This window comes from Triturus cristatus, chromosome 3_1, assembly GCF_964204655.1.
Source record: "Triturus cristatus chromosome 3_1, aTriCri1.1, whole genome shotgun sequence".
NCBI classification, from domain to species: domain Eukaryota; kingdom Metazoa; phylum Chordata; class Amphibia; order Caudata; family Salamandridae; genus Triturus; species Triturus cristatus.
The window spans coordinates 522,886,565-522,911,384 of NC_140583.1; the positions used below are offsets into that span (position 1 = coordinate 522,886,565).

Genomic DNA, 24,820 nt, shown 5'->3' on the forward strand with positions numbered 1-24,820 from the left:
ATTAATCATTCCTATTCCTTTTAGCAGTGCTGCAGCTGTTCTCTTTTCCCTGTTGTAATTCCTCAGTCTAAGTCTGCTAGGCAGTGCTGCAGCTGCGTCTCTGTTCCTAGAGGTAATTCCTCATTCTTAGTCGTCTAGTCAGTGCTGCTTCTCTAGTCCAAGAGGTAATTCCTCTTTCTAAGTCCTCCCTCGTACGGTGGTGGGAGAGCTTTAAGGACACGCCAGTTACATTACACAAGGTCAGGTTAACGTTTTTAACGTTTTTGTTTTTAGGTGCGTGGACATTAAGTGATGTCTACGCCATCCTTGTTTAATCATTATTTACTTTCTACCTGACAAATAGGAGCATTTTGTTGTTGCTCCTATGTCCAGTGCTTCCATACCCAGGGGGCTGGGACGGATGGCTTGCTGGTAAATGGATGGTGCAAACAGTGTTTTCAATGGAAATATCTGGAGAAGGGTGCCTGGTGAATAGAGTCCTGGGGGGATGGATGTGACGTCTCTGCCATTTGAAAGTACTTCATTGCTTTTTTTCATAGGCTGTTCAATACTGTAGTGACGCAGTTGCGCACAGAATGTTATAGTGCTGTTGACTTGTCTTTGTGTTAAAAAGTCTTGGAATGTGTCCATAAATGTTTTCTGAGGCAAGCATGTATTCCTGAATCACACAGCATGACTTAGGGTCAGATATATGACCATTCACTTTTGCAAGTATCAAATTGCGTCAAATTGCGAGTCGCAATTTGCGACTCACAAAAGTGAATATACAACAGTGTCTCAGACACTGTCTATGATTCCCAATGGGGTTGTACATTTCATGCCTCATTAATATTCTTGAGGCAAATTCAATTTGTCACCCCTTTGGGAATGTCTAGCACTCCCAGGGATGATGGCCTGCTGGGGTCAGCAGACCACCATGTCTGAGAGTGCTTTTTAAATAAAGCATATTTTTTTAAAGGCAACCCGTTTACCTTAAAGGAAAATGGGCTGCATTTAAAAAAGAAAAATTACACTTTTCAGTTTCATTTTTTAAGGGCAGGCAGTGCTCCCTGGGACCACTGCCTGCTCTTAAAAAATATTTCACAAACACTCACAAACAAGAAAGGGTCCCGTAGGTGGTAAACTGTGAGTGTTTTGCGGCCTCAAATGTGGTTGCAAAACAATAGTACATTGCATTGAGACTCGCTATTAGGAAGGGATGCCCCTTCTTTATAGCGAGAGTTGCAAATGCTATTTTGCGGGTCAGTGACTCGCAAAATAGCCTTTGTACATGCCAGGACCCGGTCTCCCGTTTGCGACAGGAAAAATGGTTGTACATCTGGCCCTTAGTGTGTAGTAATTGTATAGCTCTTCAATCCCTGGCAGCACAGCACCCAGGATAATATACTTCATGGCTAAACACTTATAAGGTCCCAAAGGCGGGGCCTATAGGCTATGCCAATGCTTGTTTATATTGGCCCTGAACTAACTCATTAGGAGCGATCTCTGCTTTTTTGGTTCAGGTCAAATACTGTATGCGCCTTTAGTGTTTTGTAGCCTCTTATTTTAATTTTGAGAGTTTTGCGTCATTTTGCCCTTGTGACATCCTCTCTGAACAATCCCTGTTACATGATATGTTTTTTGTGCCTGTTATAAACATGCACAAACGCACTTTCTCAATCCTCTGTTAAAAAGTCCTGGTTATCGCAGGTAAAACGAAGCGCTATAGCACTTGCAATTGCTAAATGCCTCAATCATCTGTTTTAGAACATGCTCTTTTCTAAAAGCTGCTATCAGAGCCAGGAGAACGTTGGAGGACTCCTTTATTATTCAAGGTTGTGATACATTCTTCTATCATGTTTGGTACTCCCGATTAGTGTGATTATTTTTTATCTGTTTCTTGTTTTTACTCTTGTTTCAAAGGGGTTGAACATTGATAATTTGCACGCTTAATTATTTTCATGAGTAGCTTATGTATTTATTTCTGTTTGCCAATATTTATTGACGAAGTATCTTTTTGCATCACTGATCTTTGATTATGTCAATGTCTGAATTGTGGTCCTCTCTTTTTAATGATGTTGTTTTAGTCTGTTGTGCAATGTTGTATTTCTCTGGTTTCTTTTATGGCCTGTTTGGTCGAATAAAGAATTATTGAATTGAATTGAAAACAAAGTTAGAAATGCAAAGTTATCGAATCTAAAAGCTTGGGTCTAGAAGAGTGGAACTGAGTCTATGAGACCAGAGTACATAAACCACTTCCGCTTTCGGTGTAGGTTCCCATCACTAAAGATGATGACGCATTAAAAGAAGTGTCTCAACTATCATTTTTAGGTCTCGCTGAGACAGCAAAAGCTGTCTCTTTGAGACATTTTGTAAGTGGGTTTTCAAAAGTGCTACCCACATGGTTTTGCTGGCCTAGAGCTTGAGTGCACAATGGCGTGCACGTGCACAGCTGCTCCTTGCATTCCCCCCTCCCTTCTCACCCAGCCCTTTGATGCTCTGATTGCATCTTCCTTCTCCTCCTCTTTTTCTCACTTGTATTCTGGCTCCTCACATTCCCCCCTCCCTTCTTGCCCAGCCCTTCTTGTTCACGCTGTAGCCTGTGCCTGTAACTGGAGACTTTCATGTACTCTCTGTCAGTCAGCTGACTCCAGTCTGCCTCTCAGCAGAGCCATGTGGACGGACGGAGAGGGAGGGTTGTGCTGCAGTATATCTCTCCATTTCACTCTGGCGCTCTGATGCCTTACAGTTCCCATCCTCGGAAACACTCAGTTTTCTCCCAGTAACCAGACACCCTTCTCAAATCCCTACCTAGAGCGAGGCAGAAAGGGCAGCGGCACGGGCGGAGAGATGGGTCACTGACCAGGAGGTCAGAGGTCCTGCCCTCTATATTTAAATTAACGTTCATAAAAACAAATAAGGTACATATAGAGGACTGTGAATGTAAATCATTCAATACTGTATGTTTGACACCGATAACTATGCGAAAGCTTAAATGCGCTACAAAATAAAATCCAACCTGCCGTCCACTCTAGACGGACCTGCAGGCATGCCATCCCAGCTCCATAATTTCTCCATTTGTAGCGGGTCCACCTACATTTTAGGCGCGGAAGCAAATGTAGTGGTCGCTTTTACGGTGAATCCTCTCAATAGACCGCATGAAGCGATTCAAGAATCTGGAAAGAATGCTGCAAAAATGCCATGCAATTTGCAATACATATCGAAAATAAAGCTCTATCTATAATATTCATCTTTTATTTACAGCATCTGTCCAAAGACGTACTTTAATTGTTTGGGACTCATTTCTCTGTCAATGCTCTTCATTTATTAAGCCACGATATTACCAATTTAATTACTTTGTTTTTTCTGGTGGTGAGAGGCGAAAGGGACTTTCCTCTTCCGGGTCAGTGACGGCAGAGTAATTTTCCTCATCCGCAAGAGCATGGAACGCTGCATTGCTGTAGAGGTATTTATACCCGTCGTAGCTCGCTCTTAAAGGAAGTGGTGTTCCACGGGCCTTCTTTTTCAATTAATCTTATAAATAGTACCAATGTAATGAGTTTGTCAGGAGTGAGAACATTTCTAGAATGGGTTTTGTGTTATCTCAACAGATTTGCTCGTTGCAGGTTTTTATGTGCGAGTTTGCACACTAATGAACCGTACGTCGTCCGGTAAGCAAAGGGCACCACCAGGCCGTCTACTGGGAAGTGCTGTTGATTATCCGATTTCCTCCTCAAAGCCTCTGCGGTTTGGGCGCAATAAAACCTCATTGCATGGCTTGTTGGGTGAAATGATAAATATTTTTACTGTGGCAACAGGAGAAATGCCCTCCAGCATAGATGGTGTCAAGCCGTAAGTCAGCTGCGCTTACCTCCCGAATAACCAACAACAACCTGTGCGTCCACTGCTTAAGAGAGACCCTAAGTAGCCTATTGGCAGGGAGATTATTAAACCAGTGGTTTAACGTGTGGCGGGCTGCTGTTAGGATTGCAGCATTTGTGGACGTGAGCTCAGGTTGGTGACAGAAAGTATGATCTGCAGCCATAGTGTTTCATTGAGAAGTCTGTTTTTAAAGCAGAGATTCAGGGCATGTTAAGCACCCGGGAGAAAATTATGATTTGTATTTATTAGCAGGTAAACATGCATACTTTCTACAGAGGTATAGTATTTGTATCTGTTCACATGCTTCGTTCATATTGTCATACGCAGGGCTTTAAAGTGGGGCGGGTCCTACAGGTGCTCAGCATTGGCATTTCTAAACAAGCATTGAAAGCGCGAGTCATCGCGATCGCTCTGAAAGCGAAAGTGATCGCGATCACTTTCAGAGAGATCGCGATGACGCACGCTTTCAATGCTTGTCTGTCTCTCCCTCCCATGCTCGTGTTCTTGTCCTCTGTTAGTATATCTCTCCATTTCACTCAGGCGCTCTGATGCCTTACAGTTCCCATCCTCTGAAACACTCAGTTTTCTCCCAGTAACCAGACACCCTTAGAGTGGTCGCTAGATATATCAGTTTCATACCAAGAAAGCCAAAAGCCAACAGGAGCCTGTGAGGGGAAATAGAGCGGCCGTCTGAGGCCTGCTCTCCGGCTGCGGCAACCGGAGGTCCGACCTATGGACAATTGACTTTCTCCGTCTTAAACGCTAAGTCTGTTTACCTTCTTAGTCCGACAATTTCTGGGCCATTAAAGTTAAGAGGCTTAGCATCATATTTCTGGCAAAATGTGCCTTTATTTCAGTAAACACTACTTTCCCTCAGAGGGAGGATTACATGGAAGAAGAAAGCCTGCAAGGAAGGCCTGGCTTCTGACTGGATCCTGGGAGCATTCAGTCTCTGCTCGTGAGATAAAAGCCCTGATGCACAAGATATCACCGCCCGGCTGCCACAGCCCCCGCAACCATCGCCGCACCCCAAGCGTGGACACCCACTGCTGCACCCCAAACGTGGATACCCACCTCTGCTGGAGCACACAGCACTCAGACCCTCTCCTGTCACGTGAGTAAAAGGTGGCAGAGACCTAGCCACGCGCTGTCTGTTGGCAGTGGCTTGGTGGGAGCAGAAGTCCCTGGTGATTTAGGCAGGCAGGCGTGTGGAGCAGGTAGACGTACACCATGTGAATGCACGTTTTAAATGGTGGTGTGATGTACCGTGCACACGACACTGGACTATACCACATTTAATCACCCTTTCGACTACACCACACATACTCCTTGCCACGGCACCACATATAATCGTATCCACTACATCACTTCTCATTATATCTATTATACCACACCTAAATTTAACGACTTCACAGCTTCCCAGTTTAGCCACAGGACTTAATGTCAATGAAACCACTAACGTTCACCCGAAGGCAACCATTGGAGCACAGGTACACACCGTGTCAAACCCCTCACTGAAGTGATCACCCCCAATGGTGCCACTAGTCCACGCTGCCTCTCAACCACTGAACATCTCTTATCTGGGCCACTAAAGAACATCTGTACACCTCAACATAACCACTGCAGCAACTCCCAGTCGACTACATGTTAACCTGTGCACTGGGCCATGTCACACTTTAACCTCTGGAGCGTATTTCAACCTTACACTGGCACACATCTCAACCTAGACCCTGGACATCGTCCCTGCAATGCACCACATCTCAAATTAACTACAGCGCATTTCACCTAACACTGGCACACATCTCAACCTAGACCCTGGGCATCATCCCTGCAACGCACCACATATCAAATTAACTACTGGAGCGCATTTCAACCTAACACTGGCACACATCTCAACCTATACCTTGGGCATCATCCTTGCAACGCACCGCATCTCAAATTAACTACTTTAGCATATTTTAGCCTAACATGCACACTTGCACGGCACTACTCATTTTACCATCCTCAGAAGGATGAAAGGCTGAGCGTTCCGAAACGGCAACTAAACTGTAAAAATTATGTCAAATACAGATCCGTGCACTGGATGCCCAGGTCCACGGAGTGTCCAGCTAGCCAAGTGTCCCTTTAGCTGGATCTGAACGTAGCCACTGGAGGGCATATCTGCTTCCCTGGGCACTGGCCAACACCCTTATTTCACCGAAAGAAGTAAACCTCTTACCTTGGATGGCAAAGGCGCAGATGGCGAGCAGCAGGGCCAGCTGGCGAGGTGTGGCACCGGCGGTGAGCATGACTAGCTGTGCACAAGATGGCATCCCTGGTGACTGCGCGTGCACTCTGGATAAACAAGCATTGGCATAGCCAATAGGTCTCACCTTTGGGACCTTATAAATGTTTAGTCATGCAACAGTTGCATAACTAAATACTTATAAGGTCCCAAAAGCGAGACATATTGGCTATGCCAATCCTTGTTTACTTTTGAAGATGCTTTTGTATACTCCCCATCTTTGTTGGGACTGGTCAAAGTAAAGGGAGGGCTGGGAAAAACTATTAAACCGTCCGCTGATGTGTGTAAAAGAGTCTCCAAGAAAGTGTTCATGATCTACCTCGCGGTTGTGTCACCACTGAACATTAAAACGCCTCTAAATCCACTAAGTGACAGCTCATTGCTTCGAGTCTGCTTGTTTGCCGGAGACCTGGCGCAGCCCTTTGAAAAGACATTGCTTGGATACTGCCGCACGCCAAGAGAAAGAAGAGCGCGCGAGAGGCGGAAGAGAAACCCTAGCAGGGAACGGAAAGCCCCTCCCCCAACAGCAACGATTAAGAGTAGGACCGACTGTTCGCGGTAAAAAGCGAACAATTATGTTTAATGTATCTGAGTGGGCTGGGTTAACACTCAATCGTGCTCGACGGGTTCTCCCTGTCATTTCACACTGGCGCTTGCAGCAGCATTGTCACTCAAGGGTTAATTAAATATGACTGTCTTGCTGAGGTTATCGCCTTGACAACACTTAATAAAGGCATGAAAGAGCAGGCCCTTGCCAGATTAACTGAAATTAAATTGCTACCGTGCTCAAATTTTTTAAAGAAGAAACATTTATATACATTTGAGAAGCTTTTTCACTTTTGGAAATTATAGTTTAATAAATGTGACGTACGATGTTCCCTTAGACTGCACCACATTCAGTTATCTCGTTTGAATATTCAAGTTTGAATCACTGACACTTATCTAAAATGAATCAGAAAATATGGCGCTGCACTGACTGCAGAGCATGATCTTTTATGAACAACACTCTGGTCTTGCATATTCTATATTGGCTTATTTGGAGTTATTCATTATTTATATTGAATAGATATTTGTATAATTATTTTAATTTAGAAGAGAGGGGTTAAAGGGACAGTCTCCTCTCTTTCTTGTTTTAACAGGTATTGTTCTTAGGAAGGGCAGAAGAATATCTAGTACAAAACATGTCACAGTCCTAATGCTGCTATGTTTTCCTTTGCTTCTGAGAATTCCTCAGTTTATATGTTATTATTTTAGAATTTTTCGGCGCTTGCTGACTTGCATGTGCCTTAGAGACCCCCAGTCTGGATCCCACCCCCTCCAACTCAACCGAATCAATGAAAGTAAAACATTTTGTTCTGGGTAAACCAGTCATGTTATTTCTACAACTCATATGCATAACGTTCATAAGACATACTGACACTGTTTAAATTCAACCATGGTAACAAAATCATATATTACACTCAATTTTTCGGTAATAATCATCAAAGCACACCTGTCTAAAAATTGACAGTCGGAATAATGATGATGGATGTATATATTAATTTACATTGAGGCACTTCTTGGAAATTAAATGGCACTCAGGTCTAAAATTCCCTTCATTCTAATCTGACCACACGGGCACCCACTGTATCCCTGAAATTCGGTCCCAACTCTCTGAACCTCTGGACACCTGCCATGGTCCCTCACCCACAACAACAGTCTGTCAAAAGGGGCCACACAATGTGAGACCAGGGCTATAAGCCCATGCCCTACACTGGTAAACTGTGAGTCTATGTCCCCAGGGTCGGATTGCTAAGGCGAGCACTCAGGCAATGGCCAAGGGCCTGTGTCAAAGTTCCATCTGTGGGCTGCTTTTATGTCAATCTGGGGGGCCCTGAGTGGCTGGTTTCTGGTATGTTCAGATGTCGCCAGCGGCCCAGTGGGGCCCTGAGTGGCCTTTTTGGAGGCAGATGGGCGTTCATTACTTCCCTTTTATCAACGGGCAGAGGTGTCACTCCCTTTCTCTCCCTGGGCCGGCCAATTAATATGTGCATACTGAGCGGGGGCAGGGGGCCTGAGCAGAAGTGTCTTCACTTGTTTTCAGGTGTTTATAAAACTTTGCAGAAGCAGTGTTTTGCAGAAAGGCAATATGGAAACGTGGGCCACTTTTTTATAGCGTGCTTGGGCTGATTTCTAATCCCAATCCAACCCTGTATGTCCCCAACCTGGTGTGAATGCCCTTGCATAATAAGGATTGCTGCCCTTTACTTCAGGGATGTCCTAAAAATTAATTGATGTGGAGTACATCTGTCCATGAAATCATTTACTATTGTGTGCCGTTATCCTGGCCACACCTTGTGAAACATCAACTACCTCAAGAATAAAGGACTGGGTGGGCGGTATCGCACAGTTGTGTGCTACAGTGACATCACCAACGGGAAGTGTTGTCTGTACTGCCAACAGCCTCCCATGCCTCAGGCCAAAGAGTTGCGAGAGCAGGGCAGGGGAACGGATAACCCTTATGGGGGTACATTCTATTCATAGGCCCTAGAGGCCCCCAGTCCGGATCCCACCCCAATCAAACTCAACCTAATCAATGGCAAGTCAGCACTCTAAACTTTTGCAGTTGGTAAACAGGCCATGTTCATTCTTGCAACAAGTGATAAACATAACACTCTTCATACATACTGAATTCTTCCAAAAGGGAAACAAAATCACACAATACAGTCTTGCTTGTTAATAATCAACAAAGCAAACCCTAGTAAAAAAGTGACAGTTTGATTAAAGATGATTGATAATAATGTCTTTACATTGAGGTATTCCTTGGAAATGGCATAACACTCAAGTCTTAAATTTCCTTCATGCTTCTTGGGCCACATACGTGAAACCTGTCCCTGAGGGGCGGTCCCAACTCTCTGTACCACTGAGCACTTACCATGGTCCTGCACCTCCCAACACCAGGCTGTCAAAAGGAAGCCACACAATGTGAGATCAGGAGCTACAACCCCATGCCCTACACTGGTAAAGTATGAGCTTATGCCCCCAAACCAGTGTGAATGCCCTTCCAAGATAAGGCGTGCAGCACGTCACCACAGTGCTGTCCCAAAAAGTAATTGATTGAGAGTACATCTGTCCTTGAAATTATTAACTGTTGTATGCTGCTATCTCATCCAAAAGATGATGAGGTCAATGAGGTCATTTCTGCACCCCCCTAACAAAAAAGCATCCAGTTAATGCCCATATGCTTTCAATGAAGAGGCCAGTTTCCAGATCTGAAAAATGCACCTCATATTGACGGAACATGTGTTCCCTTCTTATTACTTTATGGGAAATAAAACCAAATTGACCAGTCCTAGGACACAGTTTAAGTCATGTGTCCCAGATTTGTGGAGGTATCATGTGGGATCATGCTATGAAAAAGTCTGGTAATGACTGACCTAATTCCTTCAAGACAGATACCATCACTTGCATTTGCCTTAGTTTTACCAGGTCGTGACCACCCAGATACATGATGATAAGGTCTGAGAACTGCAGATCCACACAACCCTGCCTCTCTTCGACCATCTCTCACAGCTGTGGGATCTAGAGACCTCCTACTCCTCACCATTTGAAGAAGGCATTCCTCAGTGCTACTGGTGTATGCCTACAAAGCTAATGCAACAGGTTCTTTGCATGCTGCCTTCTACACAAAGGAATGACGATGACCTCCAGGACCTTGGAAGGCATTCCTATACCAGTTTAGAGTGTATGTAGCTTTAAAAACAAGCACTGGCATAACCAATAGGTCTAGCCTTTGGGACCTTATAAGTGTTTAGCCATGTCAATGTAGACAGCAGACATGTTTGAAATCAAAATAAATAAATGAAAAAAACATGATAATCCACACAAAAGCACTAAACACCTTTTGTGAGACAGTGGCAAAAGGCTAGAGGTGTGGTGGCGCACGCGGTTCAGGGGGTGGGTTGCTGGTGTGCTCGTGGTCACCTGGGGGCAGATGTAGTTTCCCAGCATTGCCTGAGTCAGGAGTAAGCCACATCAAGTCATCAAAGCACAAAGCATCTGCTTTTCTCTCTTAACCTCTCCCTCTGCATTTCCATCAATGCCATTCAAACCAAATACTAGTTTACTTACTCAGCAGTCGGTGCTGCACGGTACAGTCACAAGCATTACCAAACAAATTGTGTCCTGCGTGCGAGCACTGTACCACCTAGGAAGTAGGTAATGGCAGCTGTATCCACCTAGGAAGGATGAAAGGCTGAGTCGGCTCAGCTACGGGTTCCCCTCTATGATTACACGGCGTTGGGCGTGGACCCGGACAGCTGGGCAGGGGCACGCTGGAGGGGGCGTTGTCAGGAGAGGGGTGTGTTGTTGACTCTGCGCGCGCACCACAATCTGCTGATGAAATCAGTGCAGTTTATTGCAGGGTCATGTTTACCTACCTGGCAGTGTGATGGGGGGTCAAAGGAGGGCCTTTGACCCCAGCCTCTGGACACAAGACGTGGGCAGTGTTAATACTTAGCTGCGAGACATGAGCAGCAACTGAACAATGAAAGAAACGGTCACAAGTATGCTGTCGAGTGTAGATTATGTGAGACACTGGTGGTCAGCCAGATGATCACGTGTGTCTGCGATTCAGAAGCGTGTGCAGATGTTACAGGCGGTGGACGATGTGGGGAAGAGGGAGTGAGAACGGAATTTGTGTGGTGAGGGTGAGGGAGGGAATGAAACAGAGAAAGGGAGCGACAGAGAAAGAGAAAGGGAGAGCGAAACAGACAGACAGATCGATCCCCAGTGGTATTTGAGAGCATCTCATGTCACTCTATTGGCACACAACATTTTCAGGCCAGCGCTTTCAGTGATGATGAAATGCCCACTTCACTGATTGTACAACTGTGTGACTGAGTCCAGGCAACAAAAATACTGCCCTTAGACCGTAAATCTCTTCGGCGTGTCGGTCCCGCTGGATTGCACTGTGATCTGAACCGGGTGCATCGGGAGGGCACTGAAAAGAGAAATGCGCTCCGAAGGGTGTTCTTTTGAAGGCAGCAATTGAAGCAGAGGCCTCGGTGGCTGAGTGGGTGAAGCATCGCTTGAAGAGCTGGTTATGTGCGGGCTGACGGGGTGTGTGGGTGTGGGAGGATGGAAATGGAGCCCGCGAGTGGTGCGTGCGCACTTGGAAGAGCAGCCTTCACTTTACAAGCACTACACTCGTGCTTGTGGCGCGCCGCTGCTCACTCCCGCAAGGTGGATGCCGTCACAAGCATGAGTGCAGTGCTTGAAAAGTGAAGACCGCTGGATAAAGGCCCTCCTAGTGCAGCGCATGCGCGCTGCCTAGGCGAGACCTAACAAGCTGGCACAGGCAATGACAGGAAGCAACCTGCAGATGACAGAGACAGCTACAAAAGATGCACTCTGAAGAATGTCTCAACAATAAGAAAAATAGCTCCAAAAAGTGCGAGCAGTGGAAGGACACAAGTACTTGGGCCATGCTCTAGGTGAGGATCGCATGCAAGAAGAGGGAAGTGCAGACCATAGAAGTGAACAGCAGAAAGCAAGCACTCAAGATTGGCTTTGAAAAGCCCACCAATTGTAAGTAATGGGAGGGGTCTAAGCCCACTAACAGTAAAACAAAGAGACCGCGCATGCGCTGGCCACGCGAAACCTAACAAAACGACCTCCCCATCTTCCCACTTCCATACACCATGCAGAGATCCCACTTCGTTTAACAGAGTTGTGAGCAGCTCTGCTAGCCTTCTGTTTTTCTTTTTTCCTCGTGGTACCTTAAAATTGTACCCCTGCATTGATAAGGCGAAAACCAAAACTACAGATATCATGTAAAGAACAGCCAAAGAGCAAGCCATGGCCTTAGTACTAGAACTGCCATCTTGGGAGCTGTAGAACCAGGTTTGAGCCTCGGGGTCGGCTCACCAACCTGTTATTCTAGGCAAATCACTTAATCTCTCCGTGCCTACCAACAGGGGTCATTGAGTCGATCTTTCCCACTGCAAGCCTAGTTTTGAGAACCGTCGCCGGCTGGGAAAGTAAAAAAGTTAATTTAATTTACTGCTCCTTGGAGCTCAGGGATATGTTCAGGCAGGAATGTATCTACTTGTGGTGAGGAATGGACGGGCGTCACCTTTCTTAAAGTGGATAGAATCAAAGAAGAGCCAGAGAAGGGCAACTCTCGGCGTGTTCCATGTGGGGTGTGAAGAGAACAATTGGTGTTTCGGTACAAGCCGGTGCATGTAGTTTTACTTCGTTATTCAAAACCTAAGATTGCAAGTATCATGAGCAAATTGGTCTTGGTTACTTATTCCTACTTTAATGTGAAAACACTTGAATTCTGATTGAAAAAAATCGAGTTCGAGATGGTTGGTCCACCTGTGTTTTTTTTTTTTTTTAAATGAGAGAAATGGAGCCCGCGAGCAGTGCTCGCTCGCACGATTGGGAGAGCAGTCTTCACTTTTCAAGCACTGCACTCGTGCTTGTGGCGCGCCGCTGCTCGCTCCTGCAAGGTGGATGCCGCCACAAGCACGAGTGAAGTGCTTGAAAAGTGAAGACCGATGGCTACAGGCCCTCCTAGAGCAACGCATGCGCACTGCCTAGGCGAGACCTAAAAAGGGGGTGACCAACACCCCATATGCTTGATTTCCTGCTGAGTAAGGCCTGCTTCTGTAGCAAATGTTGCATGTAATCATCTTCTTGCCTCATCAAACATAAAATATTTAAACACACCGACATTCCTTTATTTCTCCAAAATATTTTTCTTTGTCCTTACTCCCCCTTTCTTCCCCCAACCTAGCATTATTTTCCGCGGTTTATTGTACTTCAGAAAGTCCCACATGTCTTCTCCATAGTCCTGGAACTTGCTGAAAATGTTTTGGGCACCCTCGTCTATCATATACCACTCTTTTCACTTTTATACATGTGCTAATTACAATTTATGAAGTTTACGTCTGTGGTAGCATGCCCTGTGTAAATTATTTCACTGAATTAATCTAAAATTACACATGATTGCTACTTCCAAGGAATGTTTTAGGGCCTCCTACCATTCTGACTATAATTATCTGCACTTTCATAAGTGTTGGGAGGTCTTGGGCATATTATTTACTAGTTTTATGTATTTGGGACACTTACTCTTTCCATTGGTTTTCCCAGTATCCTCCTCTTGAGAACAGTTTCTTCCTGTAGCTTCACCTCCTCCTTTCCCCTTCATTGTGCCCAGGTTGTGCTTCAGTTGTATATATACATTAATTTAAAGTACAGCAACGCTTGAAAGTTTGAGTTTATTAAATGCAACTTTAATGTACATATATTACCTTATACATTTATGCCTTCCATGTACTTATGATATACATTCCATGTACTTATATATCTTCATATTTATTACTTTGTTTCTAATTCAGCATATCCAATGCACTACCCAATATCTCACCCTATATCTCTTGCAATATATCGTCTACCTCCACTCTGGCTCATCACAAACCTCATTCCACTACTCTTTCAAATGCACTATCCTATTTCTCACCCTATACTGCTCTCAGTATATCCTCTACCTCAACTCTCTGACTCATCTCACACCTCATTAAACTACTCTTCCCAATGCACTACTCTATTTCTCATCCTATACCTCAATATATCCTCTACCTTCACTCTCTCATTCATCCAAACCCCATACAACTACTATGATCCTCAAAATAACCCTTTTTAGTCTCTTCCCTCCTCTACCCCTTTTTGCATCACCTCATACCTCTTTTACTATTCAGATCTCCCAAACATGTGTTTCTAAGCCCTTCCGTCTGCCTTTCCCCCTCCACCTGGTATTTACTCAACCCAAACCCCCTCCTACTGCTATGAACTCAAAAAACCAAAAAAACTTTCTAGACCCTTCTTTCTTCTATCCCTCAGATATTCCTTTTACTATCTAAATAACGTACTAACATGTCAACAGCTCAAATCAAATTAATTTAAAATTTCCCTACACTAATTCACCACCGATCCATTTTGGGTTCCAGAGTAGCCTGCGACTTGCCAAAAAGTACTAAAACACCTCATTAGGGAAGCAAGCGCTATATAAATGCAAACTTTCCTTTTCCATCCCTCCACTATCCTTTTCGATCCAAATTACAGCCTAATATGTATGCTGCTGAAATGAATTTCATATTTCCCTAGACAATTTCATCACTAATCCTTTTCTGGTTCCGGAGAAGCATGCTACTCGCCTAAAAGTGCTTCAATACCTCGTCAGGGGTAGCAAGCGTGAAATAAATGCAAACCTTTTTCTCTTTTATCCTTCCACTATCCTTCTCAATCCATATAACAGACTAACATATCCACCGCTCAAATTAATTTCATATTCACTATACTTATTCACCCCTAATCCTTTTTGGGGTCCGGAGTAACGTGCTATTCGCTAAAAAAGTGCTTTTATGACTCGCCATAGGTAGTAAGCACTAAATAAATGCAAATACAGTACAATACAATCTCCTATTCTAAAAGAGTGGAAGGAGAGATTGGATACGTTAACCCCCAAGCTTTAAGGGATGTGGCAACAAAAAAAACAAAGAACTGATAGCGCGAAAGCCACTCACCTTTGGGGGAATAAACAGAGCAAATAGACCCAAATTGTTTTGCAGGGCCAAGTAGTCTTTCATATGTGCTAGCGGGCAAACTGTACTAGTGGAGCAGTATGCAGTTCGATGAGGGTTTTACAGAGTTGGTCTGTTTTGGACTTCGTTAGTCTAATGACCAACCTGCCATGATAAATGTGAACTACTTGTCATTGTAAACCACCAGCTTGGTCCTGCTTAGAATTCCCAACAGTTCACCAATCCTGAAAGCACTGTAGAATGATAACATGAACACAACTGAAATCAGCCTCAGTTCATATGGTGAACTGCATATTTAGTGTAGATTGTCTGAAATTGTTGTTGAAAAACCATTCACCTGAAGTACAGATGTTCGGCATGGGCAATGGTAGCCCACCCACCCCTTTGAATACACCTCTCAACTAAGATAGTAAGTCTGTGAGCAGGCAGTTGCTTCCGAAGGGAAGGGGTTGGGATGTTAAAGAGACTCTTGTATTAGGTTCATTAGCCTATCTAGTCTTTAATTACTTTGGGGGACACATAAGTCTCTTGGCTGATGTGCCCGGGATTTCCAATTTGCTCCAGCTTGGATGACACCAAGAATATTGCTATGACAAACGTATCAATTTACTTAGCCAGAGACATTTTCAGCTACTCTTTAACTCCAAATATCTCTCTCAATGTACTATATACAGGATTTGTGTCATCTCTTTTGATGGTGGGTTAAACCGATTGTTTGCAAGAAAACAATGTTAAGCCTCTCTTCGAGGTGCTTTTACTAGGTGTCACTGTCTTTTATATGCTTGGGTTCCGGCAGAACAAAGCACTCTAGAGTTTTACACAAGTGTGTTAACCTACATCAAAAGTCATAATGGTGCGCATGCGCAAATATATCCACTGTTCTACCTTTTTCATAAAAGTCTCTTTTAAATTCTCTTTTCTTCCTTTTTGTGTTCAACTCAGGATAAGGGATAGATTCCAAGTGGTGAGGGTGAGTATTCCTGGCTGAGTCAAGAAAACTCCCAGGTGGAAGCAACGGTAAGTGATCCATAGCGGCTTCAAACAGTATGTTCAAGAGAGATTGACAAAGCTAAGCACACAGGAAAGACAGGTCATGGTATGTATAGATGCACATCTGTCAAAATGGCTTAAATCTCGCAAGCATTCAAGCTTGGCTAGTTTGGGCATTTGATACACACTGGAAGGGTAATGGCCATGGTGGCCTGGACCCGATAAATCCCAAGTACGAAAGTAGGAGGTAAACTACAGATTAGCCAACAGAATGTGGCGAGGGCTATCAGGAGTGATTCACATTGGCGGGAGGAGAAGGTGGGGGGCTATGGGCAAAAGGGAAGCCAAGGGAGTGGGTTTACATATGCAATGAAAAACTGAGAGTAGTGGCAAGATCCTCCATAATGCAATAAGTAAACCCTGTTTGAGCAGTTGCCATAACAGTCCTCCATCCCAAAAGCCCGCCCAACAGGATGGATCCTGGCAGGGAACAAGGCATGAAATCAGTGCACAAGGCAACGGGCATGGACAGGAGAGGCAGGGTCCCAGGACCTATCCTCAGGGCCAAAACCCTTCCAGTCTATGAGGTCATACAAATGATTATTCATGCGTTTGAGGTCTAATATTTTAGCAGCTTTCTATTACAGATGATTCTGCACATGAATGGAAGGTGGTGATTTTCCTACCCGTGCTGTTGGTTTATAGGTCTTGAGGAGGGAGATGTGGAATACTGGGTGTATCTTGTAATCTGGTGGAAGTTCTAATTTAGCAGAAACTGGACTTACTATCTGTACGATAGGGAATGGTCCAGCACAGCGACCTATGAATAACCAGGCAAGATCTAATGCTGATATTGAAGTTCTGGTAAACAGTGCTTGTAAGCTTTCACTTTCATTTTGTGTTTGGACTGTTCAAGGTGTAAAACTACTTTCCTGTGGATTCCTCGTACTTTCCTAATGTGTTCAGCCACAGATGCTACGAAAGGTATTTCTTTTGGATTCTCCAGAGGCTGGGCCCTGGTTTGGATCCCAGTTACACAAATGAATGGTGACTAGCTGGTTGCTGATTGCGCACTGTTTTGTATAAGCATGCTCGGCTTAAGGAATGCCTTTGTCCCATTGACTGGTCAGGGTGGCCATGATACAAAGCAATATTTGTTCAATGGATTGATTTGTTTGTTCCTTCTGCCCATTATTTTGAGGGTGAGAGGTAGACAATAATCCGATCTCAATGTCCAGAGAAGCGCAAAGAACACGCCAAAAGTTAGACATAAACTGGTGCCCCTGGCGTATATCATTTTTGAAGGCACTTCATGTAGTCGCACAATTTGTTGAATAAAGATCTTGCTTAATTCCATAGCAGAGGACAATGGTTAAAGAAATAACGTGAGCAATTTTTGAAAAAGAATCTACAATTACAAAAATAGTCGTTATTTTATTGGAGGTCAACAAATCTGTGATGAAATCTAGGCTAATTGTGCACCTGGGCACAGCGGGGGAACAGGCAATGGTTGTAAAAATCCCACCAGAGAAGTGTGCTTGCATTGTTTCCCACTAGTTGTTCCTTTGGCAGTTCTCCAATGTTTTCTGAGGTGTGTCATGATTCCAATAGAGAACCTTGTACACTAACTCCTGAGAAGGTACATGTATTCTATTGTCATGAATGAAAAAATGTCCTGAGACCTGTGACTTTCACTCTGTACCCATTTGGTAACATTATATCCCTGGAGTTCCCTCTTAACATTCTTCAAGAACCCCTCTCTCTCACAGATATTTCCAGTTTTCTTTTGGGAAATGATTTCTAGGGCCTTGCAACAGTAGAGGGATTGTTTGCATGGTGTAGACGGGTCAGTGAAATGCATCTGCCTTAGCTTGTTTTGTTCCAGGCCGGTACATAATGATGAAATCAAACTCAGGAAAAAGCAGCAACCAGTGCATCTGTCTTGGGGTCAAGTCTTTAACTGAGCTTAGGAACTGTAAGTGGAATAAGAGTAAATTGTTTCGGTGTGTTTAGCTCCCATTAGGTAGTGCCTGCAAGTGGTGAATACCAGCTTAATGGCTATAAGTTCCCTCTCGACCACAGTGTAGTTTTGTTCGTCTTGGAGAAGCTTCATAGAGTAGGAGGCAATAGGACGGAAATGTCCTGTATTTAATTCTCTTTGGGCTATCACTCCTCCTAATGCCTCTTATGAGGCCTCTGCTTCTACGTAAAAGGGCTGATCCCGGTCTGCTTGGAGTAAGACTGGTTTTAACAAAAAGAAGGGGACCCAAATAGGTAAGCAAGGACCTTGGGTATCAACTATTATCGAGGACAGTGGTCCTTGTCGGGAGTAGATAGACCAAGAGAAATAAATATAGAACAGAATCAATTATATATAGTTACTATCCAGCCAGATAGTAAGATTTTTTCCAACTTATTTTTAGGTATCGCAAGCTCAAGACAATATACAGTGGAATACATTCCTGTATCCAAAGACATAAAAGTGAGTCAGTTTGTGAAAAAATAATAATAACATAAAAACATTAAAAAAAACAAAAAACAGTCAGACAAAACGAGGCGAGGCTTGTTATTAAATATGAAAAGTGAAACAAGCGTGATAGTTGAGACAACCGTAACACATGGCATATAAAAGGGAAGGGATGCTAGTTTTTAATAGTAGCTTTGTTAACCTCTCTATGATCTATACAGATGCTTGAATCACTGATCATTTGGGGACAAAAAAACAGAGGGGGTGACACAGGCGAGGTAGAATGCTGACTAAACCATATGTTAAAGATCTCTTCCAAATAATTCTTGAATTTCTGGTTTTGTCAATGCATAAGTCTTACTGCAGGAAAGTATTGCCCCGCGGAATAGATCAGTCCTGCAGTTGAAAGACTAACAAGGGTAACATTGAGTAGCCCTTAGTGCATCAAACACATTTGTGAGTTTGTAGTATTCTTTGGTAATCTTGTTAGATCATACCCCAATGTGGAAGCACAACTGATAGTTTCAGGATTTCCTGGTCACAGGAGGTCATACAAGTGGTGAGTCCAAAGTCACTTTTCAAAAAATCACAATCTATCCTGGGGTTATCTGAGTTCAAAGATTAACTCTTCATTGTGCCCATTTTTCAAACCATTACTATGGGTTTAATGTGACACCGAATCAATGTTAACAACGACTCAGAACAGTCTACAGCATGCATGGGTTCAAGTTCTTTCTTTGGTACTTGCTCGAACCCTAATTGTTGTGGAACGGATAGATCTAAAAAGATTCCTGTTGCCCCCGAATTTATTAACATTTGTGGTACTTTTTATTATTGTAGCTGCGATTGTTAAATGGCGAGGGATTTTACAACACGTCATTACTCGATATAGGGAGACCAGTACTTTCACACCTCTCAGCAAGTTGGACTTTTCACTTGTCGAGATTAATAGTTTTCCTGAGTTTCCTAATCAGAACCTCTGGAGGCAGCTGCTACCATTTTTTGATCCCTTAGGTTTGCTCATACAGTCTCGAGCAAAGTGACTAGATTTGCCATAATGCAGGCACAGCTTTAATTTTTGTCTGCATTCTGTTCCTTCTGCAGTCAGTGGGCTTCTAACTCCCCACTTTTGCATGGGTTCAACGTCTGAGCTTTTGCTGTCTAATTCTTTCATGGGGGCTTTGAAGCACATGAGTCGATTATCTCCTGGAGAAAGGTCATCCCTTTGTTCACCAACTGGCGATCATGCTTCATTACAAGATCTTTGAACTCAGAACAGTCTTCCAGGATGTCTACTACATGGGACAGGGAGTCTTTCAGGTCATTTTAAAACACCTATTAAAATAGTGAACCCCTTTTATACTTTTGGCTACTGGGTTTTGGCTACCAATTGAAGATGGTGACATAGGTTAAAAAGTCCGTAGATCCTTGTTTGAGGATCATTGTTGCTGGTTTCAGCAAAAACCTATTTTGCAAACAACATGGTTTCCTTGAATTTCCTAAAATCATACCGGATAGGGTCATTGCTATTAATTTGAGGGATAGACCAAAATAGCTGCTGTCCCTCCCAAGTAAGAGATAACAAATGTGGCTTTAGCTGCACCATTCGGTAAAGCACTTGGGGACTAATTTACAATATTTTGGCATAGGGCAGCACTGCAAGCCTTCCTGCTGCGCTGCCCTACATCAACAGGAAAGGGCAGGAATGTACCGTATCTATGAGATGTGGTACATTCCTGTCGTCTTTTGCTGCGCAGGCACACAAATGGCTTCCTAGTGCCAATGCAGGGGTGCAAGGGTGTCTGTGTTGAAATCAGGTTGTTTTTGTGGGGGTAAGGGGCGCTTCCCCACAAAAAAACAACCCTTACACCACCCCTGGGGAGGCGTAGGCTTTTGACCCATTCCCAGGTTTTCAGCATGTTGTAAATCTGGCAATGTGTCAAATGCCATGGGTGTCATGTGGAAACACCCACCATAACACCCATGGCATGCCTTCCTATCTCAGTATGAGGCACTGCAGAGACTTGTGCTACATTGCCTCACACCATATCTACAAGGTCATGAAAAGCCATGCAGGGTGGCTTTACGTAGTCTCATAGATATGGGTACGCCCAGTGCACCGCTGAAACGTAATAAAAAAGTGACCTTCCGGCAATGCACTGGGCTGGTAAATAAGCCCCCAGGTCTGCAGAGAAATTGTCATAGATATTGAATAATTACATGATGTTTGGAATTCTCTCTTTAAAAATGTTCTAAAGAAGCCAAGGGGATGGGGTGGGTGTTGTGACAGTAATATTTAAAGGCTGGATAGCCAGTGGGCTGGGGAAGGAGAACTTTTAACAAATCCTTCACCAAATCTTTGGGGGCTGGAGAACAGGCATAACATTTTTCAGACCAAACCCACACCAGGGATTGTATCTAGATTTATAACATTGTAATTAATTTCCCAATTCTGCATTTTCTTTCTGTAAGGTCTGAAGCTCAGTGTGAATGCTATTTAGGGCCCTAGCCAATTCTACAACTCTGCGGGGAGGGATCTTCTGTCAGGACCTGAGCCAGGTGTAGGAGAGTAGGATCTGCTTCACATGGGCACCCCCACTTTTTGCTGGTGTTTCACTGTGTTTTGACCTTAGTCTGGTTGTGGCCCTGCTAATCAAGACCCCAGCCTAGATGCTTCCTTTCTAAAATGGTTTCCATGTACATTAGGTACATCTCTAATTGGATTCTGGAGTGCCTTATAAGCCCCTAGTATATGGTATACTATGTACCTAGGGCATAGGTACCTCAGAGGACTACCAGGGGCTGAAGCATGTATTATGCCACCCCTGGGAAGCACTCCAAAATGACACCACAGGTCTGCTACTGCTGCCTGGGTAAGGTGGTGCTTGCACCCCTTACTGTGGTATAGGCTACCTATATCACTACCATTGCACACACATATACAACCTATAAGTCATTCCTATGGCAGACATTAACAATCCTGAAGGCAGAGTGCTTGGTTTTTATGTGAGAGGGTGCCCCTGCATGAGCAGAGCCCCTCTGCAGCGTTCGGAGTACCTCCTCTGATGCTGTTTGTCGTGCAGCCTGACCATATACTCTTAAGTGCATTATAGCGTCGCGGTAAATGCTAACTTTGGACTGGCTGCACGGAAACATGTCGTGTTTGGTGTCAAACGCTTTGGAATACTACATACTACCCCCCCACCAGTTCTGGCGGCGGGGGTAGCATTCCACCCTTCTAGATGGAGAGATATGTTCACACTGGTCCACCCGGTAAAGACTTTCTAAAAGCCCAGGCATCACAAAATGGATGCCACTGCCACAGACACTGGTCTGACCGAAACTCTGGCAGGGGAGGCCTGGACAGTAGGTTACTGTCCCAGGGAGGTGTAACCACCTCCCCAGACAGGCAGATGTGTATTGGGGCTGGGCAGGAGCACTCTCTGGTGCTTTGAAGTCCTGCACAGGGGGCACACTTGGTGTCCCTGTTCATAGTCCAGTTCAAACCGGTTGCAGGGGCTACGCGAAACTGGACAAAGGAAATGGGTGTAACCACCCCTCTTTCCAAACTCTCCCATAGGTGGGTTCCTAGAGTATGCCCAACCCCCAAACTTTGTATAAGTATGGGAACCCAGTCCTTGAGACTTTAGATTACCCTGGACAAAACTCTGCAACATATATCCTGGACCTTCGACGTTCTATTTCAACTAGAAGACTGAAGAAATCTCCCTTGGGGTCAAGGGGTGCTCCCCTGCTTGGCAGGCACCAAAGAAGCAACTGTCCGGTCTGCAAGTCTGAAGCTCCCGCCGGACGCTGGAGTCTCTGCATCCCCAGAGGTAGATTTCCAGACTTCCCTGAGGCTACCCTGAGTCCACAGCAAAGCTGAGGCCCGTGGCTATCGTGGGCGACGTGGAACCATGACCCTTGGTCACCGTGATCTTTTGCTGATCCATCATCTTCCTGGTCTTCCTCGAAGTTGTGCTTTGGGCTCAGATTAGCCCCAGCCTTGAGCACCTCCTGAATCGAAGATCTCTGGCCTCCACTCTACAAGTGACCCGTGAGCCGGTTTCAAGTGCGACCGCTCGAGGTTCCTTGGCGATCGCTAGCCCGTTGGCTAGTGGGTCCTCACGAAGGTGACTCCTCTTCTGATTGGGCTTTCCTGGTTGCTCCAGACGTGCCCCAACTTACCCTTGCTGGGTGAGTCCCCCAGACCTTGCTGGTCTGCACCGACGTCCTTTCTCTGTTTCCAAGTGACTTGGCGTTGCCAAGGCTTGTTGGGTCCAATCTGGTCTCCAACATCGCAGCACTCGACAGACTTTGTGGGACAGCTCAAATCCAGCTCCTGGTTGTCATCGACGCCTCCTGGAACTCGTGGCTGAAGAGTCAAGACACCCGTCAACTTACCTGAAGCACCCAACATCTGTGGGCATTAGACTATTGTGCCCCTGGTCACTGGTAAGTGACCCAGACTCTGTCCCCTCTGCTTTCAGGTTCCTTCCATCCTAGATCTAGGCTTGGATCTCTCCAGACACTTCTCCTCTTCACGGCAGCAGCACTTCTTGAGCAGCTTCCATTGAAAACAGCGACGTGACCCGACACCATTTGACACCTATGCACCCGGCTTCCCTGGGTGAGGTAACTCGAGTACTCCAGTGCTTCCATGGGTGTTGGCCCTAGACACCTCTTAGTCCAAAAGAGTTCATTCGTAGCCATCAGCTAAGTGTCCTTAAATTTCAACCGCGACTTTTCCCATAGAAGTTAACGGCGATTTGCGGCTGTGTTCTCACACTGCACGCGTCCCCCGTGGGTCCCCTGTGTCACTACCTTGGGTGGTTCCTTGTGGTCCAAGCACTTCTAAAGGCTCTAGGCCTTGTGTCTAGTTCAGTTGTGGTTCTTATACCATTTTATTGGTATATGGTTTGGTACGCCCCTAGGGCCCAAACGTGTATTTGTGCTTTTACTGTTGAATACTGACGTGTAACTTAAGTACTTCGAACTCTAGCCTCATAAAGAGACTAGAGGGGTGTGTTTTATCTTAAATACATATATTTTAAATATATACCAGGTGTGGTTGTCCTTTCATTTGGTAATTCAAGAGATTATAGACTGGTAAAACAAGCTGCTTTACATTCCTTCAAGACTTAGCCTGAAGGCTGCTCTCCATAGCTACCACTAGGATAGCTTTCAATAAAGGTTGTCTTTAACCTATCACCATAAGGGGTTGTTTGGACTGATACAAGGTACCCACTATAACTAGTGGACAGCATATATCAGGCCAACTTCTCACACCAGGTCATGTGCATCTAATTAGTCTGGCGAATCTATTGCTCAGGTGGAATCTATTTATTGTTGCTTGGTTTTCTGTCAGAAAACCACTCACCTGAAGACGAGGTGTTCCACAAGGGTGATGGCAGACCGTCCATGCCCTTTGAATACAGCTCTCAACTCAGGTAGTACAACGGAGAGCTGGCAGTTGGTTACAAAGGGAAGGTGGGTTGAGATGTGAGAGAGACAAAAATGGAGAAGGCCTATTGCTTCTATGACTCTTGTGTTGGGTTGGTGACATAAGCCACCTACCTGGATCTCAGATGATTCCAATGGGGTGATGACACTAGTTCCCGAATTCTCCTGAGACTTGCCCTTGGTTTGCAGGAGGAGACACTGCTGTGGTGGCAAATCCAAGGTGGAAAGGAGTTAGTATGGAGAGAGCGTGTTGAGTCAAAGATGCTGTGGCTCGTCTACTCAATAGCAACACTGCAGCAGGCACTCACACCAGTCTGATGAATGGTACCAGCAGATGGTGTACCTATAAAAAAATAAACGATAAGGATTCTACCTTTTTGGAGTCCATAGTGTTGTCTGTCAGATATAAATGATACCCCAGAAACTCCTCTGACTGTACATGGAAGGAACATTTGTCTAATTTAGCGAAGAAAGCGTTTTTACTAAGGCACTGCGAGATGACGCATACATGCTGTACATGCTTTTGTCCTGAATTTGAGTAAATCAGAATGTTGTCTATGTAGACAATTGCACAAACATCCAAAAACTCCCTCAAGACCTCGATAATGAAATATTGCAAAGCTGCTGGAGAATTACATTGGCCCGAAGGGCATAACAGTATACTCAAACAGTCCTAACTTAGCCCTAAAGGCATTTGTCCATTCATCACCGTCCCATACATGGATTAAGTGGTAAGCTCCCCATAAATCTAGTTTTGTGTGAATGGTGGAATTTTTCACCTGATTAAGTAGTACCGGAATGAACAGTAGAGAATAGTGGTTCTTAATAGTAACCTTATTGACCGCCTTATAATCCACACAAGCCTCACCCTTCTTCTTGGGTACAAAGAAGAGTGGGGAAGACACATGCGACGTGGAGTGGCAAATAAAACCTTCCTCTTGCAGTTCATCCAGATATTTCCGTAGATATTGAGTTTCAGCTTCTGTCGATGCGTAAACTCTACTGCAGGGTAGCATAGCTCCAGGGAGGAGATCTATGCAGCAATCAAATGCTGTATGTGGGCACAGTTGGGTGGCTTTCACAGGGTCAAAAATATCTTGAAAGTCTTAGCATTCTTTGGGTAGTTTAAGGTTTTCTGTTCCTTGGACCAAGGCACAATGCAAAGGT

At 44.7% G+C, this 24,820-nt stretch overlaps 1 long non-coding RNA gene across 3 annotated transcripts in view; it reads left to right on the plus strand.

Annotated features, from left to right (window-relative positions):
• Positions 1-3,349: 3,349 nt before the first annotated feature.
• LOC146860532 (uncharacterized) overlaps positions 3,350-24,820 on the plus strand; it is a 38,071-nt gene continuing 16,600 nt past the window's right edge. For 2 of the 3 annotated variants that reach the window (XR_014979158.1, XR_014979160.1), the window contains exon 1: positions 3,350-3,445. This is a non-coding gene — a long non-coding RNA (uncharacterized LOC146860532). Of the gene's footprint in view, positions 3,446-15,675; positions 15,751-24,820 lie in introns of all 3 variants that reach the window. The other variant, XR_014979159.1, reaches the window with a different exon arrangement.